At 42.7% G+C, this 17,017-nt stretch overlaps 1 protein-coding gene across 12 annotated transcripts in view; it reads right to left on the reverse strand.

Moving 5' to 3' along the window:
* Window positions 1-17,017, reverse strand: part of NLGN1 (neuroligin 1) — a 1,028,777-nt gene that overhangs the window by 235,468 nt on the left and 776,292 nt on the right. The gene's annotated exons all lie outside the window — the stretch shown is intronic.

Here is a 17,017-nt window from a genome sequence, read left to right on the forward strand (position 1 = left end):
TCCTTCATGGGCAAGTTATTTTAGCCAGTGGCCTCTCTAATCCACCAATTATAAAAAGACTGCATGCAAAGGGTTCCACCTGGGATATGGACAGCCCTGGCTATACAAGGCAGGGAAGACATGGAGGAGAAAGAACAAGAGAGAGAGACGGAGGTGATAATGGAGACACACTAACACACACAAGCATTTCAAAACTTATTCTGCCTTTATTTATATAACACAAATATATTTCCAAGCAAAAGGCTGCAAAAACAAAAGTATTTGCTGTTTTTTATATTGTAAGTATTATCAGAGACCATGTGGTCATTCAAAGACTTGAGGCCATACAGCAGTCTGGACATCAACAGCTTCTTTGACCTCACCAACTGTGCTCTCTTCTCTCTCCAACCTTGTCCTCACATACCATTCTTTCAAGATCTTTACTGATGCAGAAGATGATGGTTATAAACACACACATGATGTCTCTGTTCTCCTGGAACTATGTTCTCCTGTCTTCTAATATCTTGGGCTGAGTAGCTCTCCTACTTTTCCCTTCAGCACTGACACAATTCTTATATGCTAGGTTTACCTGTATATTCTTTCGGAGCAAACAGGAGGAACCAAGAGAAAAGAGAACCGAGCATGCTTAGTTTAAGAACATAAGAACATAAGAAAATGCCATACTGGGTCAGACCAAGGGTCCATCAAGCCTGCATCCTGTTTCCAACAGTGGCCAATCCAGGCCATAAGAACCTGGCAAGTACCCAAAAACTAAGTCTATTCCATGTAACCATTGCTAATGGCAGTGGCTATTCTCTAAGTGAACTTAATAGCAGGTAATGGACTTCTCCTCCAAGAACTTATCCAATCCTTTTTTAAACACAGCTATACTAACTGCATGAACCACATTCTCTGGCAACAAATTCCAGAGTTTAATTGTGCGTTGAGTAAAAAAGAACTTTCTCCGATTAGTTTTAAATGTGCCCCATGCTAACTTCATGGAGTGCCCCCTAGTCTTTCTACTATCCGAAAGAGTAAATAACCGATTCACATCTACCCGTTCTAGACCTCTCATGATTTTAAACACCTCAATCATATCCCCCCTCAGTCATCTCTTCTCCAAGCTGAAAAGTCCTAACCTCTTTAGTCTTTCCTCATAGGGGAGTTGTTCCATTCCCTTTATCATTTTGGTAGCCCTTCTCTGTACCTTCTCCATCGCAATTATATCTTTTTTGAGATGCGGCGACCAGAATTGTACACAGTATTCAAGGTGCGGTCTCACCATGGAGCAATACAGAGGCATTATGACATTTTCCGTTTTATTCATCATTCCTTTTCTAATAATTCCCAACATTCTGTTTGCTTTTTTGACTGCCGCAGCACACTGCAACGACGATTTCAATGTGTTATCCACTATGACACCTAGATCTCTTTCTTGGGTTGTAGCACCTAATATGGAACCCAACATTGTGTAATTATAGCATGGGTTATTTTTCCCTATATGCATCACCTTGCACTTATCCACATTAAATTTCATCTGCCATTTGGATGCCCAATTTTCCAGTCTCACAAGGTCTTCCTGCAATTTATCACAATCTGCTTGTGATTTAACTACTCTGAACAATTTTGTGTCATCTGCAAATTTGATTATCTCACTCGTCGTATTACTTTCCAGATCATTTATAAATATATTGAACAGTAAGGGTCCCAATACAGATCCCTGAGGCACTCCACTGTCCACTCCCTTCCACTGAGAAAATTGCCCATTTAATCCTACTCTCTGTTTCCTGTCTTTTAGCCAGTTTGCAATCCACGAAAGGACATCGCCACCTATCCCATGACTTTTTACTTTTCCCAGAAGCCTCTCATGAGGAACTTTGTCAAACGCCTTCTGAAAATCCAAGTATACTATATCTACCGGTTCACCTTTATCCACATGTTTATTAACTCCTTCAAAAAAGTGAAGCAGATTTGTGAGGCAAGACTTGCCCTGGGTAAAGCCATGCTGACTTTGTTCCATTAAACCATGTCTTTCTATATGTTCTGTGATTTTGATGTTTAGAACACTTTCCACTATTTTTCCTGGCACTGAAGTCAGGCTAACCGGTCTGTTTAGTGTGACCACATTAACCACTGTAGTTATCCATTAGTAAGTAAATTGGTCAACCTATTTAGTCAATGCATTTTCTTGTTCTTATGCATAATAATAGTGTGATCATGCTATTAGGGGCATTTTTTACTGCAACCATGCTAAATGTTTGTAGAGATCCTTATATCCCTAGCAGGAACCAGTGTAGGACTATTTTTGTTTTGGGAGGAAACATAACCATAGTATGGGTATAGAGCTCCCCCATGTGGAAGAGAGTATTTAGTAAGTTCCTCTGATATAAATACACAGACCACCATCTTAGGGTGTGGAGTTTTCTGTTTCTCTTTTTAGGGGCAGCACGTTCAGAGCTGTCCCGTTTTTCTAATTGATTTAAGTTTTTGAACCTCCATGGAGATTTTCAATTATTTTTAAATATGGGAGTTTTTTCCCATCCTCCCTAGCTATTCAACTTTTAAATTCCTGAACCTTAAATGGAAGAAGTTGTTTCCCTGAGAAGGAACCCTGCGGATCATCAACCATATTCAGAGGACTGATGATTCACAGTCATTCAAAGGAGAAGGAGAGAGGAAGAAAGGAATTGTGATAGACCCTCTATAGGACTCATGAATATCTACTGGAGAATTGGAAAAGAAGAATAACAGGAGTATCATTCTGATACTGGAAGGGAGAAGAGAATACTTGGTGCCATTCAGGTTCTGTGATGAAACTAAGGAGTTGAAAAGAGAAAACTACATGACTGTAGGAGATAAATGACTGTATAAAATGGATTTCACCTTTAATATTTCACCAAAATTGGAAGGGAAGTATAAAGTTTGCCCTATGCTAGTGGGTTGGAAGAAACATCAGATTAAAGACGGAATCAATTGGCTGTAACCTCTTATACTTAAGCAAGACTATATAAGAAGTCACAAATTTCTTAAAAGCACTTGTACCATCAAAATGTGAACTGAACTGCTGGAAAGAACAATTGTATCATTTCACACTGTATCAGTAAAAATATTGTTGGAAATTACAGCCAGCTTCCAGTGCACCTTTTGCTGCAATGTGACTTTAGCACAAGACTTGTGAACTGAGACTTAAGTGCCGCAATGCAAAAGGCCTTGAATGTTTTCTTTCCCTCTGCTCAGCTGACACCTTAACAGTATTGAAAGTTTAACACCTGAAACTGTAGTTGAGATATCCTGGGTACAATCAGCACAGGGGTTACATGTAATTGCACCACTCGTTAAGTGGTGTTTTAATGAGCATGGTAAATGTTTAGCAATTCACATGTTAAAAAAAAAAAAAATATGAGCATGAGTGGTATTGCTTAGGCTCCATTTTTCACTCCCTTCATCAGGTTACGCCCCTAGGAATGCAGCCTTTTACTAAGGCTGAAGTTATGCATGTCCTTTTAGCTAGCTGAAAATATACTTGGGTGGAATCAGTCATTTTATCTACATAACCTTTTATTTTACCACATAGTTCCAACTCAGGCTTTGAAAATGTACCCCATGTGTTTTTACACCTACTCGGAGTGTATTGAAAACAGGGGCAGCTCCAGGCAATCTGCTGCCTGAGGTGAGGGATTGAGATGGCGCCCGCCCCTCTGCCCCCCCCCTGCCTCCGCCACGCCTCTCCCTTTTCCAAACACACCCATACATTAACACAGAATACAGACTGACCATTACCTAATACAGAATAAAGGACTACAAATTAGAAACAGAAACATGCAAACAAAACCGAAATGGAAAGGCCGAGAAACCAGACTGAACAAGGGAATTCTGAAGAAAGAGAAAAATACAAAGATATAATGCCCATTTCCAAAAACAGCATATGCCAATCACAAAAATATCAAAATAAAATGGGTTAGCTTTTTTTTTTTTCCCTTTGTTGTCTGATCTTATTTTTCTAACTTGGCTGGTCCTGGCCCCTTTTTCATGTTCCTCTTCTCGTTTTTTCCCAATTCCTTTTTCAGGGTCTATTTTTCTGTTTCTTCTTCTTCCCTTTCTCCCTCAAGCACACACACACAGGCTTTCACTCTCACACACACACACATAGGCTCTCACTTTAACACACTGTCTTTCTCTCTCATACACACACATGCTCTTACTCTCATATGCTGTCTCCATCTCACATACACACAGGCTCTCACACACGCTGTCTCCATCTCACATACACACACAGCTCTCATTCTCACATGCTGTCTTTCTTTTTCATGCACATAAAGGCTATTTCACACACAAGCATTCTCTTTTGCACACAAACCAATCGGCCCCCAGCCTCTTCCTCCTCGCCTCTAGGCCTGGTCCGCGGCAACCCTGCTGCTGGGCCTTCTCTTCCTGGTTGCCAAGGGATGGGATCTGTGGTAACCTTGCTACAGGGCCATTTCTTTGGACACCATAGAGGGCTAATTGGTTGAACCACAGCCCACCCCATGGCCTCAGAGATGCTGACCAACCTCTACGGAGTCAACGTGACTCCTACTTCCTCTTTCTCTCTCTTACATACACTCTCTAATACATATATACTGTCTTTCTCACACTTGTTCATACATGCACTTTCTCTCCCCCACATGCTCTCTCACACATACACACCCTCTCTCTTTCCCACATGCACTCAAACATACATGCTGTCCCACATACATGCTCGCCACATGATCACACACAATGCTCTCTAGCCCAGATAATTACACACACAAACACATGCTCTCTCCTCTAAATGATCTCACACACATGCTCTCATACAAACACTCTCTCCCACATGCTGTCCTACACACATGCTGTCATACACATGCTCTCTCTAACCCCATGATCACGTACATAAACCTACATTCTCTCCCCCACATGATTACAAACATATGCTGTCTCTCCACATCACACACACATAAGCTCTCTCCCACATGATCACACACACACACACACATGCTCTCTCTCTCTCCTCCACATGCTCACACACACTGATACATGAACTTTCATATACTCTCACACATGTTTTTTCTCGCCCCAGAATATGAAGTCAGTAGAAACAGCTTCAGTTCTCACACCATCAGGAGGTCTCCTCTCTTCATTGTGGACGCAGTCCCTGCACCTCTTTGGCCATGAGGTCTGATCTGCCTCTGCTGCTTCTCTCTTTAGCTGAGTGGCCCAGCCTGTTGCAGCTCCACTGCTCATCAGTCACGCAACTCTTCCTGCTACGGCTTCTCCTCTCTTCAGCCGCACGATCCGGCCTGCCGCGGTGCCTCCTCTCTTCAGCTGGGCGGCCCAGCCTGCTGCAGCTCCACTGCTCTTCAGCTGCTGGCCCAGCCTGCCATTGCTCCTCCTCTCTTCAGCCGCATGGCCTCTTCTTCCACAAGAAGTGCCCACTTGGAAGCAAGGTGAGGTGGCCATCAGGCGTTTAGGGGGAACATTTTTCTGCTCCAAAATTTTTCCCCCTGAAGCGGCTGCCTCACCTTGCCTCATTATAGAACCGCCTCTGATTGAAAACATTTATTTTGTGTTTCCCATCATAGACTTTACAGCTTAGGAATCTATTCAAACTAAAAAAAAAAATAAAAAGACCAGTCTAGAAAAATACTGGCTATCTAGATTCAAAGGATTGATCAAGGATTCTGGTGAAAAAGATTTAAGTAGATGTTGGGTTCTTGGACATGGCTGTACAACAGGAAGCAAATCAATTAAGGGGCATGCATGCCCCATGAATTAGCAAGGATTTACAACGTAAACACGCACTAAATCAAATATAGCTCCTGAAGCCCTTGGCACTAAGCTGTGCGCAGATTATTGGTTCGGCCATAACCCTCGAAAACAACTTGATTTATGAATATTCTAATGAGTTGGGCTAGTATATTTAGGAGATGGAGGCATTCTTCACAAGGAGTTCTTACGAGGACATGGGACTCCACAGGGAGGCAAATCGACTTTATGTTGGTGCCAATACCACTTAAAGATCTCCATACCTTTTCAGTGGTCAGTTCTATGAGCCTGGTATATCATCAGATGGTATATTTCTTCCGCTTACTTTCATATTCCTAACACATCATCAAGGCAGTCAAGTGGTTAACTAACAGCACAATTTAGCAAACACTTATAAATTGAGTAAGCAGAAAATCTGGACAAATTTTCTATTTTGCAAAGAAAACATGGCAAGCAAATGAGAACTTTTATCATATTCAATTTATTTTCTCTGGTACAGTTTGAAAACTATTATGATTGCAGTTTCAAGGACATATATAAGAATGCAGTAAATTGCTACAGCTGTATTGTGATAAAAAAGTTGGCTAATACAATGGGCTCCATAGACACAAACACAATATGGTTATTTTTTTATAATTCAAAATGATGCGAAAGCATTCTTACAGAGGAAGAAACAAAATAATCTCACATCAGCTGCTGAAGTTGCCGTTACTTCAGATGTTCATTTTAGCTGATGTTGCTGATACGTTCTGACTTAGTCAGTTTGTTCTCTGGTGTACTGCTAGCAAGCAGTCATTTCCTTTTTTGTTTTCTAGAAAGAATCCTACACAGAAACATAGCAGAGAACCGCAAATAAGGACCAATTGACCCATCGACTCTGCCCTAAAATATAACCCATTTGCCAGCTACAGAATCGTGACTGCTTGTAGGTCATTACTGCCTTTCCAAGTCCGTTTCATTGTCTTCTTCTTTGGTTCCCTTCCATCCTGGATAGATAAGCCTACAAGTGCCCATACTTTATTCAATATCCCTCCTTCCCTCCTCTCCCCTCCCCCCATGTTGTACCACTTGTAATGATCTAAGCCATCACCAAAACTAGTGAGGTTGTCTGAATATCCAGCCGCGCAGGAGCCTTTTTAAACAAATGCAACGAATAAGGTTTGCTTCATTTGGGAGGCCCTCAATTAGTTTCAGGGCCCCGAATGAAACAAATTTCCCTTAGTCTATGCGTTTTGCACAGTCATTTTAAACGACAGCACATCCCTAAGAAATATTTTGTGCTCGATTAAAAAAATTCATTTCTGAACGTGTACAAATATATGGTATACTCTGTCTAAAAAACAATTTCTTTTTGTGTATAGTAATTTTGAAAAACTTCAGAAAATGAAGGTAAAGAGCCAAACTGAGGATTGGTAAGCAATAAACTTTTACAGGAATGTTAAGAACCTTTTGTGCACAATAAAGTGGTCCAGAAAAATACTAATGTGAGCATACTAAAATGATCAAGCCTGTGCATGTAAGAGAAGGAACATCATATGCAATAGGCATGTGCATTCATTCAATTCATTTTTACAGGTTTGTGCACATAACCTTTTTTTGAATTTGGGGCCTCCTTTTCAAAATCATTTACGCACATAAATGGGTTTTTGAAAACTGCCGAAGGGGGTGGGGGAGGAGTTGTGCTCGTAGTTTTATCTACACAATAAAGAGACATTCCGGAGGGCAGAGTTGTGGTGGCGAAATCATTTACACACAGAGACGGTAACTTTCAGATGGATGTGTGGGCACCCATATATGCGTATGCGTCGGCACTTACCCAGAGACGCGGCAATTTTATAACATGTGCCCACGTGCAAGTGCATGTTATAAAATAGCCTAGGCATGCATATATGTGCACTTAATTTTAAGCTTGTGCACACCCAGCAGCATAAATCGGGTTTGAGCCTCATGGGGGAACTTAGGTGTGTATCCATGCCATGACCAGTTTCACCAGTTCATCCACCAGTGTGCCCAGTCTAGAGCTAGGTCCTCCAAAACCCCTGGCTCTTTAGCCTGCACCTCCCTCCCCGTTACCGCAGATCCTTCAAACCCCTCACAGATGTCTGGAAATAGTTTTATTAAGACTTACACCTCCTTTATAGCAGAAGTAAAATGATGTGGTACTGGACCTCGGCAGCTAGGTACTTGAGCTCACATCAATTGGCTCCGCCCTGGAACACCCATGCCCCACTCACACCATACCCACATGCCGCCCCTTTTTTTGTCCGATGTGAGATAGAAGCACACTGGGACTTGTGCACATATGTGAGCGTCTTTTAAAGTTGGGTGGATGCACACTACATGCATGCACATCTCAGGATTTTGGTACGTGCCTGACTTTTAAAATTCACCTTTCGCTTTTGATTTTCTAAAGCACTCATTTAAATGTCCACGGACATATTTATACCTGCACTGGAGGAGATATAAAAGTGTACATGTAAGTTTGGCAAAGCTTCCGAGGTGGACTAATGCTTGTAAGTCCATTTTAAAAACATTCTGGCTAAAGTCTGCAAGTACTTTCTGCTTGCAGACGATAGCCCTACCCAGGCTGATATAAAATTGGGCTCATCAAGGGGAAGCAATGAGAGAAACAATGATTATATGTGCGAAGATATTTTATGCACAAATATTTAAGACTACAGAGGGGTGGGTAAATCATTTACACAGCGTGTGGCAGTAATGTCTGATCCAAGTACTACTATAAAAAAGCTAAGCAGAATTTGTATTATATAGTTTTAAGTGTATATATAAACATTTGATAAAAAAGAAAACATTGTTCTGGATATAAGACCTTTAATTAAAAGTTATGTGGGCATGGCAATGTCCTAGTTGCTCAATGAACGATGCGTTGTATCAGCCCATGATATGAAGGTCCTTTAAATGTTACCAATTATAGTTCTAGTGCACAGTGTTAAAAAAGTGGTTAGATAAGAATTTGAGTAATTCAAAGGATGGAACTCAGACTATGTTAAGTTGGCCATATAGGGTACATTTATGCATATTTCATAACATGTATATATGATACACGTGGGTTATAAATTACTAGGGTAGATGTTTGTGTGGCCATATATGCACGTATATAGGGCCATGCGCACTCCTGTGTGTGAGTGATAAAGAAAATGCCTCTGATAGTGTGTTTATGCTATTGCTGTGCACAGAAACCCAAAAATGCATAGGTTAAATAGCAAAAGCATGTTACTTACTGAGGGGAAGTTACCTCAGTTTTCTTGGTTCGTCCTACATGGTTTCCAAATGGTACACAAGTAAACCTGGAACATGGGGGTTGTTTGTCACTGCTGAGAGAAGTGGAAGAGCTGATACATTCCAGGACAGAAGATAAATAAGAGAGCAGAGTTTCAGAAGAATAGTCATCTGATATGACTGCATGTTTAGCATCATCTGTCTTTTGTGACAGTAAGGATTTTCAAAGGGTACTGTGAGAGGATGTGGTTGGAGACAGGAGGAAGTGTGGAAGGTGGTAAACCAGGGAGGAATCTGGATGCCCTGACTCAGAAAGGGGCTGATGTAATCAGCTGCAGTAAACCTTTAGTAGGTTTTTACGCTTCCATGCTAATCTTACGCGCGCATCTAAAGGTGAATTTTTATAGCCTGACGCGTGCATTAATTAGGGGCTGCACAACTATGGTGGGCTCCCATGTGCCGAGCAGATTTTAAAAGCCGCCCAGATATGCGTATAAATGGCGCTGCACGAATATCTCGGAACTTCTCAAAAAGGGGCGGGGTGTAGGCGGTAGATGGGCATTTTGAGACTTCCACCAAACATTTGCATGACAACACATGCTGAGGCCCCTGCTGCATAACTTTAATTCTGCTATAGATGGCGTGTAAGTCAAAAAATAAAAATAACAAGCCATTTCAAAGAGGTTTAAAGGGTCGGGGCCAACTAGGGAGACTGAAGGTTATTAAACTAGGGTTTTTTGAGGAAGTTTGGGGAGGAACTGTTTTATCAGTTCCTCCCCAGGAAGAACTGGGGAGGAACTGATAAAACAGGAAATGACATCAGCCGCATCCCTTTTAAAATTTATCTACTTACGTGGTAAAAGCGGCTTTTGCGCGCACAGGCACGCGACCACTTACAATTAGGCACACTTGTGCTCAAATGCGCGCGTATGTTATAAAATAGCTGTGCTTCTGGGTGCAGGCCAACCCGTGCGCCACTTTGAAAGCTACCGTCCCTGCATGGAAAAAATGCACACACAAACCTCCACAAAAAGCCGTGGCTGGTTTAGTGCAAGTCCATGCAAATGGCATGCAAAGGAGGCAGTTAACTCTTCACAGGCAATGCAGAGAGCCATGCAGGCAGGAAGAAAGGTTAGTACAAGTTTTGTTTTCTTAACCAATTTTTAGGGCCAGGGTCAGGGCAGGAGTTGTTTAAGCGCGTCTCTGAGATTCATAAGCCATGCCAACTCTGCTGCATATTTGAGTATATATACCTCAGAATATACCTCAGAGTAGTAAGCCATGCCAACTGTATAGTTCTGATTGCTTATTTTCCTTTACCCGCACCAACGACATACGAGGAATGAATGGGAGCTTTAACGTATGGAAGGTGTACTGTATGCCTTGATCTCAAAAGAACCCAAAAAAGTGGAGTTTTATTTCGAAACAACATACCACATGTACTTCATCTTTTTTTGTCTTTCATCACTTGCCCGGGTTGATCACTGCAACAGTTCTATTAGCGTCTATAATTTAGTGCGGCTGTCTGTATTGGTGCTTACGCGGGTTTTGATGCATACATTAGGTGTTCTTTGGGGGTACTTGCGTATATCCGATTTGCAAGCCATACCGTTATTTCATCCTGCAGAGATGCCTGATTTTGCTGTGGGTGCTAAAAAAATAGATGCTGAAAATTAGCGCCAATTTCACCACAGGTGCCATTTTGGATTCATCTACAATATTCACTGGTCAGACTAACTACAGCAAGGCCAGCAATGATCCTGACAATCATGTCATTACCTTAGAGACTATGATGGTCATTTTGAAAGGAATTATACATAAATGTAAGATACTATCGAAGCAAATTTCAGAAGCTCATTTATATGTTTGAAGTGCACGGCATCGCCCAGTGCATAAGGCACACTCCGTATTTGCACACGAAATCGAGGCTGAATGAAAAATTGCTTCCAAAATGGCCCTAGGCAGGATTTCGGGCTCTTTTCCATCACCCCCTTTCCCTAACATAGTATTATCCCCTTGGGAATGGTCCCCAAAAAGGATCTGGGGAAGTTCAGGCTCATTCATAACCTGTCATACCCCTTAAATGGTTCGGTGAATGATCTGATCGATCCGTAGCTATGTGCAGTTTCCTAGGCCTCCTTTGATTCTGCCATTAGCAGGTGTTAACGTGGCTTTGGCTAAAGCTGACTTTGAGTCCGCTTTTCATCTCTTGCCAGTACATCTACATTCCTTTCACCTCTTAAGTTTTACATTTAGGGGAATGCATTACTTTGATAAATGTGTTCTGATGGGTTGTTTAATTCCTTGTGCATATTTTGAGTTATTCAGCTCTTTTTTGCATTGGGTGTTCCAGCAGCATTTGGGGTCCTCAAGCGTGGTGCACTACCTGGATGATTTCCTGTTTGTGGGAAGGGATACGCAGGAGTGTAAACACCTTTTAGCAACACTCCAGAATGTCATGGCGGAATTTGGCATTTCGTTGGCAAATGAGAAAATGGAAGGGCCAGTCAGACCCTTGGTTTTTCTGGGAATAGAGTTGGATGTGCAAGCGCAGTTATCCAGATTTCTAGATGATAAGGTGTAGAAGCTGCGGAAGGCCATTCAGGACGAGCAGGGCTAAGAAGGTGACACTGTGCCAATTTCAATCCCTTATTGGACTCCTGAGCTTTGCCTCCCGAATGATCCCTATGGGTATGGCTTTCGCTCGCAGATTAGCGTTAGCAACAATTGGGACCACCAGAAAGCATCATTGCATCAGAGTTTTGTGGGCAATCAGGAAAGATATGCAGGTGTAGGATCTTTTCTTGAAAAAAATTAATGAGGTAGCATTTTGGCAGGACCCTCCCGGGGAAGTACTGAATTAGAATTATTCACTGATGCTTCCAGGGGGTTTGGTCTCTGGATATATTTCAGGGGTGCCTGGAATGCCAAGGCTTGGTCTTCGGAATGGCACAAGTATGGATTGATGAGGGACATTACCTTTCTAGAACTGTTTCCCATAGTAGTAGCATTAATATTATAGAAGCGTTTGGCCAGGGCCAGCAAAGTCTTTCGATCCGACAACATGGCTGTAGTGGAGGCAATCAACAGGTTATCAGCCAAGTCTATAGGGCGAATGCGTTGCTTAGCAGGTTAGTGCTTACCTGCCTACAACACAATATTACTTTTCGTGCTGTGCATATCCCAGGTATTCAAAATAATATAGCCGATTCTCTGTCCCACTTTAAGTGGGCATCTTTCAGGTGCTTCGTCCCAGAAGCAGATCAGTGGGCCACCCCAATACCCATGGAGGTATGGCAACTTGGTCCCCCTACGTTTGGGAGTTTATCATGGGCTCACTAGCTTTGAACACAAAGAAGAGCTATTATCAAGCACTGTTTGACTTTCAGACATTCTTAGCCAGGGAGGGAGAGGCCTATACTGGTACACTCACTAGTGTTCGTTATATTCTTTTGTGTAAGGACCAGGGTGTAGCAAGATCCATGGTGGCAAAACATTTGGTGGGCTTGTCGTTTTTCTCAAAAGTGATAGGCTGCCATAACCCCACAGCACACTTCGTTGTCAAAAGGATCATGTTGGTTTGGGTCAAGGAGAATTTCGAGGCGTCCTATCAAGCACAGCACCTTAGCGAGCATGTTGTCCGCAATGGATAGGGTGTGTTTTGAAGCTTACAAATCCTCCTTGTTTTGTGAGTGAATTGGTGGTGCAGTCTTCGGCCAGACCAGATACAGCAGGCCTGCAATTGAAAGACACAGCTCTGTCACAGGATAAGCTTGTACTGATGATCCGCAGGTCGAAAACAGATCAATTCTTGAAAGATGCAAAGGTAGTTTTGCATAGATGTGGGACGGGGGGGGGGGGAGAAATATATGCCCAGTCTGGAACATGGAACAATACCTAGGCAAACGACCAGCTTGCTCTGGTCAGCTGCTAATTCATGCCAACTGTCGCCCAGTATCTCGGTATTAATTTGCAAGGGTGCTGCAGTTGTCTTTGCGGGCAATTGGAGCATTTAGTTCAGGCTTCTCTATACATTTGTTCCGAATCGGTGCAGCCACAACTGCGGCAGAGTTGGGTCTATGTACAGAGGCTATGTCTGTGGGGAGATGGCGCTCGTGGAGGTACAAACTTTATGTCAGACCAGAAGACTATTTTGTGGCATAATTTGCTAATGGGTGGTTGTTGTCTTCTTCCAGGAACAGTTTCACAGATGCATCACATCTGGATAACAGGACATTCCTTTGTGCGATGGCCACACAAGTGAGCTAAAGGTCGCTCCCTCAGGTGAACATCTGGGCATGGCATCTCATTGTTTGACATTGAGCTGGAGTATCATCCCGGGGATATGGGACTAGTTGGTGCTGGTCATCATGGATATGAAGTCGACACTAGCCGCCCCTGTATCAATTATAATCCATCTTGGGGGCAATGATTTGGCAGCCACTCACAGTGTTGAACTAGTGCAAAACATGCAAAAAGATTGTATCTCACTTGCTGGTTGGCATCCAGAGACCTGCATCATTTGGTCCTGTATCACCCCCAGGCACATATGGAAGGGGAAACGCTCTCACCAGGTGGTGGTTAGGGTGAGACAGAAGATCAACAGATACATGCGCAGATTTATGCCCAATGTACAGGGGCTTTGTATACCCCACAATTTGAAAGAGGAAAGCTGTTCTGGGTTGTTCCGTCCTGATGGGGTGCATCTGTCGGACATTGGCTGGGACATTTTTAACAGTGGCATTCAGGATGTGCTAGAATTACTGTAGGATAGGGATGGCCACAGCGGTTGACGGTGGGGGGGATCCCCTGGTATAGAATTGGTTGCAAGAGGCAGTGGCGTAGTGACCAGCATTTTTAGATGGGCCCCTTCCCCAAGCAGCCCAGGGGAAGGCAGGAGTTAAGTGTAACCACCTGTCTGGAGATCGAAAAATGAAGTGGCAGAAGCCAGAAGAGGGGTGAGATAACTAAGTGCAAGTGGGGTGAGATAGGAAGGGCGAGATAACTAAGGGCAAGTGGCCCACATGGCAGCGAGGTAGGAACCCAGGTGCTTTAATGGCGTACCGGGGAGAAGAAAGGCTCGTAGTTAGGATATATCTTTGCAGTATGGACAGGCATAACGGCACAGTGGATGGGCCAATTGATGATCTTCTGCCATCATCTACTGTGTTACAATTCTAATCTGAATCATGTATGACTGAAGTTACCTCTCACAAGTTTCAAGCTTGGTGTTGCACTTTTAAAAAATTGTGTGTGTGAGAGATGTATGAACCAAATAAATTACCGGTAGCAACACTTGTTTATTTGAGAATGCCTCCAAAACATTTTTCCCCCATATGGTTAGGATCAGATGCAGTATGAAATAAAACCAGAAGGTTCCAGAGTGAAAACTATGGAGCCTAAATATTCTATCTGTGAGCATTTAATAAACCATGAATGACATAAAATTGCATAACGTGGAAAATCAGTGCTGTATGGAGTCATAACAATTTCTTTAACTGTACAGTCAAAATGGAAAAAAGATATAGTATACTGAAACATTACTAGCTATTATAAACCAGTAACATATCATGGGAATAAAATGTAGCATCTTGGCAGCTAAACAAAAATGCCATTTCTTACTGTATGTAATCTAGCTAATATAATCTTTGCAGTAAACTGCTGCCTCCTCTTTTGCAGCACTTCTGCTTGAAGTCTTTATAATCCATCTTGGGCTAAACAAATTTGATTCTTCTGTGTAGCACAATAACTTGCTATATATGAATTAATTTTGTGCATGAAGACATTAAGTAATATTTAAAGCTGCAGGAGTGCATGAGATTTTCAGGGCCCTTGGGTAACGAGAGAAGTGATGGTGCCAAGAACCCAGCCCTGGGGAATGCCAACTGACAGAGGGAAGAGGAGGACTCAGTGAAGAAGATACTAAAAGATCATGCATAGAAACAAGAACCAAGACAGGGCAATACAGAAAAAGTAGAAGAGAGAGCAATCCAGACTATGGGGCTGATGAAATAAGCTGTGGTAGACTTGTCGCGGGTTCATGCCTGTGGTATTATGCACGTTTTCCCGCACTAATACGTGTATAACGTGGTTAGTACGGAAAAAACGCACACACAAACCCGTTCAAAAATCCATGGCTGATTTAGTGCGAGTCCACGCTAATGCTATGCAATGGTGGTAATTAACTATTTGTGGGCAAGGCAGAAAGCCAGGCTGGCGTTAGTGTGGGTATTTTTAAGTGGGTACTTTAGTGCCTGTGTCAGGGCAGGAGAAGTGTAACCACCTGTCTGGAGATCGAAAAATGAAGTGGCAGAAGCCAGAAGAGAGGTCGATAAGGGAACAGGCATATGTCAGAAATGCTGAATGCTTTTGTAGCCCCTTCCAAATCTCTGCTGCATTTTCCCCGCTCACCGGCATCCGCCATGATAGCTCCCACTCAGTCGGTGATGGATTATGAAGGGGTTAGACATTGTTCTACCCACCTTCAATCCCACTCCCGGATTACTAACTCTCTACTGACTTAAAGACTTTCAACCAAGAATCAATCCCAGGTCACCACATTAATGTGGGTTTATGCGCAGTTTATTGCATAGGGCCTTCAGCTTGTGTCTACATGGATATTTGTTTGCATGGATTTTCTGAACATATCTTATTTGCATGCTGTGTCCTTATTATATCCCACAGTCACCTGCTTTTGCAGCGTGCCCTAAAAAAAATACTCATTCACCATAAGAACATAAGAAATCGCCATACTGGGTCAGACCAAGAGTCCATCAAGCCCAGCATCCTATTTCCAGCAGTGGCCAATCCAGGCTACAAGTACCTGGCAAGTACTCAAAAACTAAGTCTATCCCACGCTACTGATAGTAGTAATAGCAGTGGCTATTTTCTAAGTCAACTTGGTTAATAGCAAGTAATGGACTTCTCCTCCAAGAACTTATCCAAATCTTTTTTAAAGATTTGGATAAGTTCTTGGTCAGCTACACTAACCACATCCTCTGGCAACAAATTCCTCTGGCAACAAATTGTGCGTTGAGTGAAAAAGATTTTTTCTGATCAGTTTTAAATGTGCTACATACTTCATGGAGTGCCCCCTAGTCCTTCTATTATCCAAAAGAGTAAATAACTGATTCACATTTACCCATTCTAGACGTCTCATGATTTTAAAGACCTCTATTAGGGATGTGAATCGTTTTTCTGATGATTGAAAATATTGGAAGATATTTTCAAACTCGTCAGAATTTGGGGGACCCCCGAACCCGATAGGAAAACCCCATGAAATTTTTTTGTGGGGTTCTCTTATCATTTGGGGGGGGGGAGGGAAGAAAGGGCACTTAAAAATAAACCCCAAACCCACCCCTTTCGCATCCCCCACCTGGTGGTCCAGCGGGGGTCCCGGGAGCATGTTACCAGGTGATCCACACACACACACCAGCCACCCAGCTGTCTACATTCTTAATAATTGAATCACCAACTATGATGGCCGACCTAACCCTTCCCTTCTGGGCAGTAGCTCTGGGAGATATATCTTCAGTGTGAGAGGACAGTGCACCACCTGGAGAGCAGGTCCTTGCTACAGGATCCTTTCCTGCTGCACCAGGTTGATGCTCTCTGATCATGAGACCTTCTTCCTCCAAGGCAGCACCAGGGCTGCCAGTCTGAAGTTGGGACTTGGCTACTATGTCCCTGAAGGTCTCATCTATATACCTCCCTGTCTGCCAATTTCACTGTGACTTCACTCCAAATTAGGAGTCAGCGAGTCACAACTCAGGAAAAGGATCTAGATGTCATCATTGAAAACTTGTACATTAAAATCTTCTGCTCAGTGTGCAGCAGCAGCCAAGAAAGCAAATAGAATGCTAGAGATTATTAGGAAAGGAATGGAGAATAAAACAGGGTATACCATAATGTCTCTGTATCGCTCCATGGTAAGACCTCATCTTGAGTACTGTGAGCAGTTCTGGTCACCACATCTCAAGTAAGGTATAGCAGAATTAGAAAAGGTACAGACAAA

This window comes from Rhinatrema bivittatum, chromosome 9 (assembly GCF_901001135.1).
Source record: "Rhinatrema bivittatum chromosome 9, aRhiBiv1.1, whole genome shotgun sequence".
Taxonomy (NCBI): domain Eukaryota; kingdom Metazoa; phylum Chordata; class Amphibia; order Gymnophiona; family Rhinatrematidae; genus Rhinatrema; species Rhinatrema bivittatum.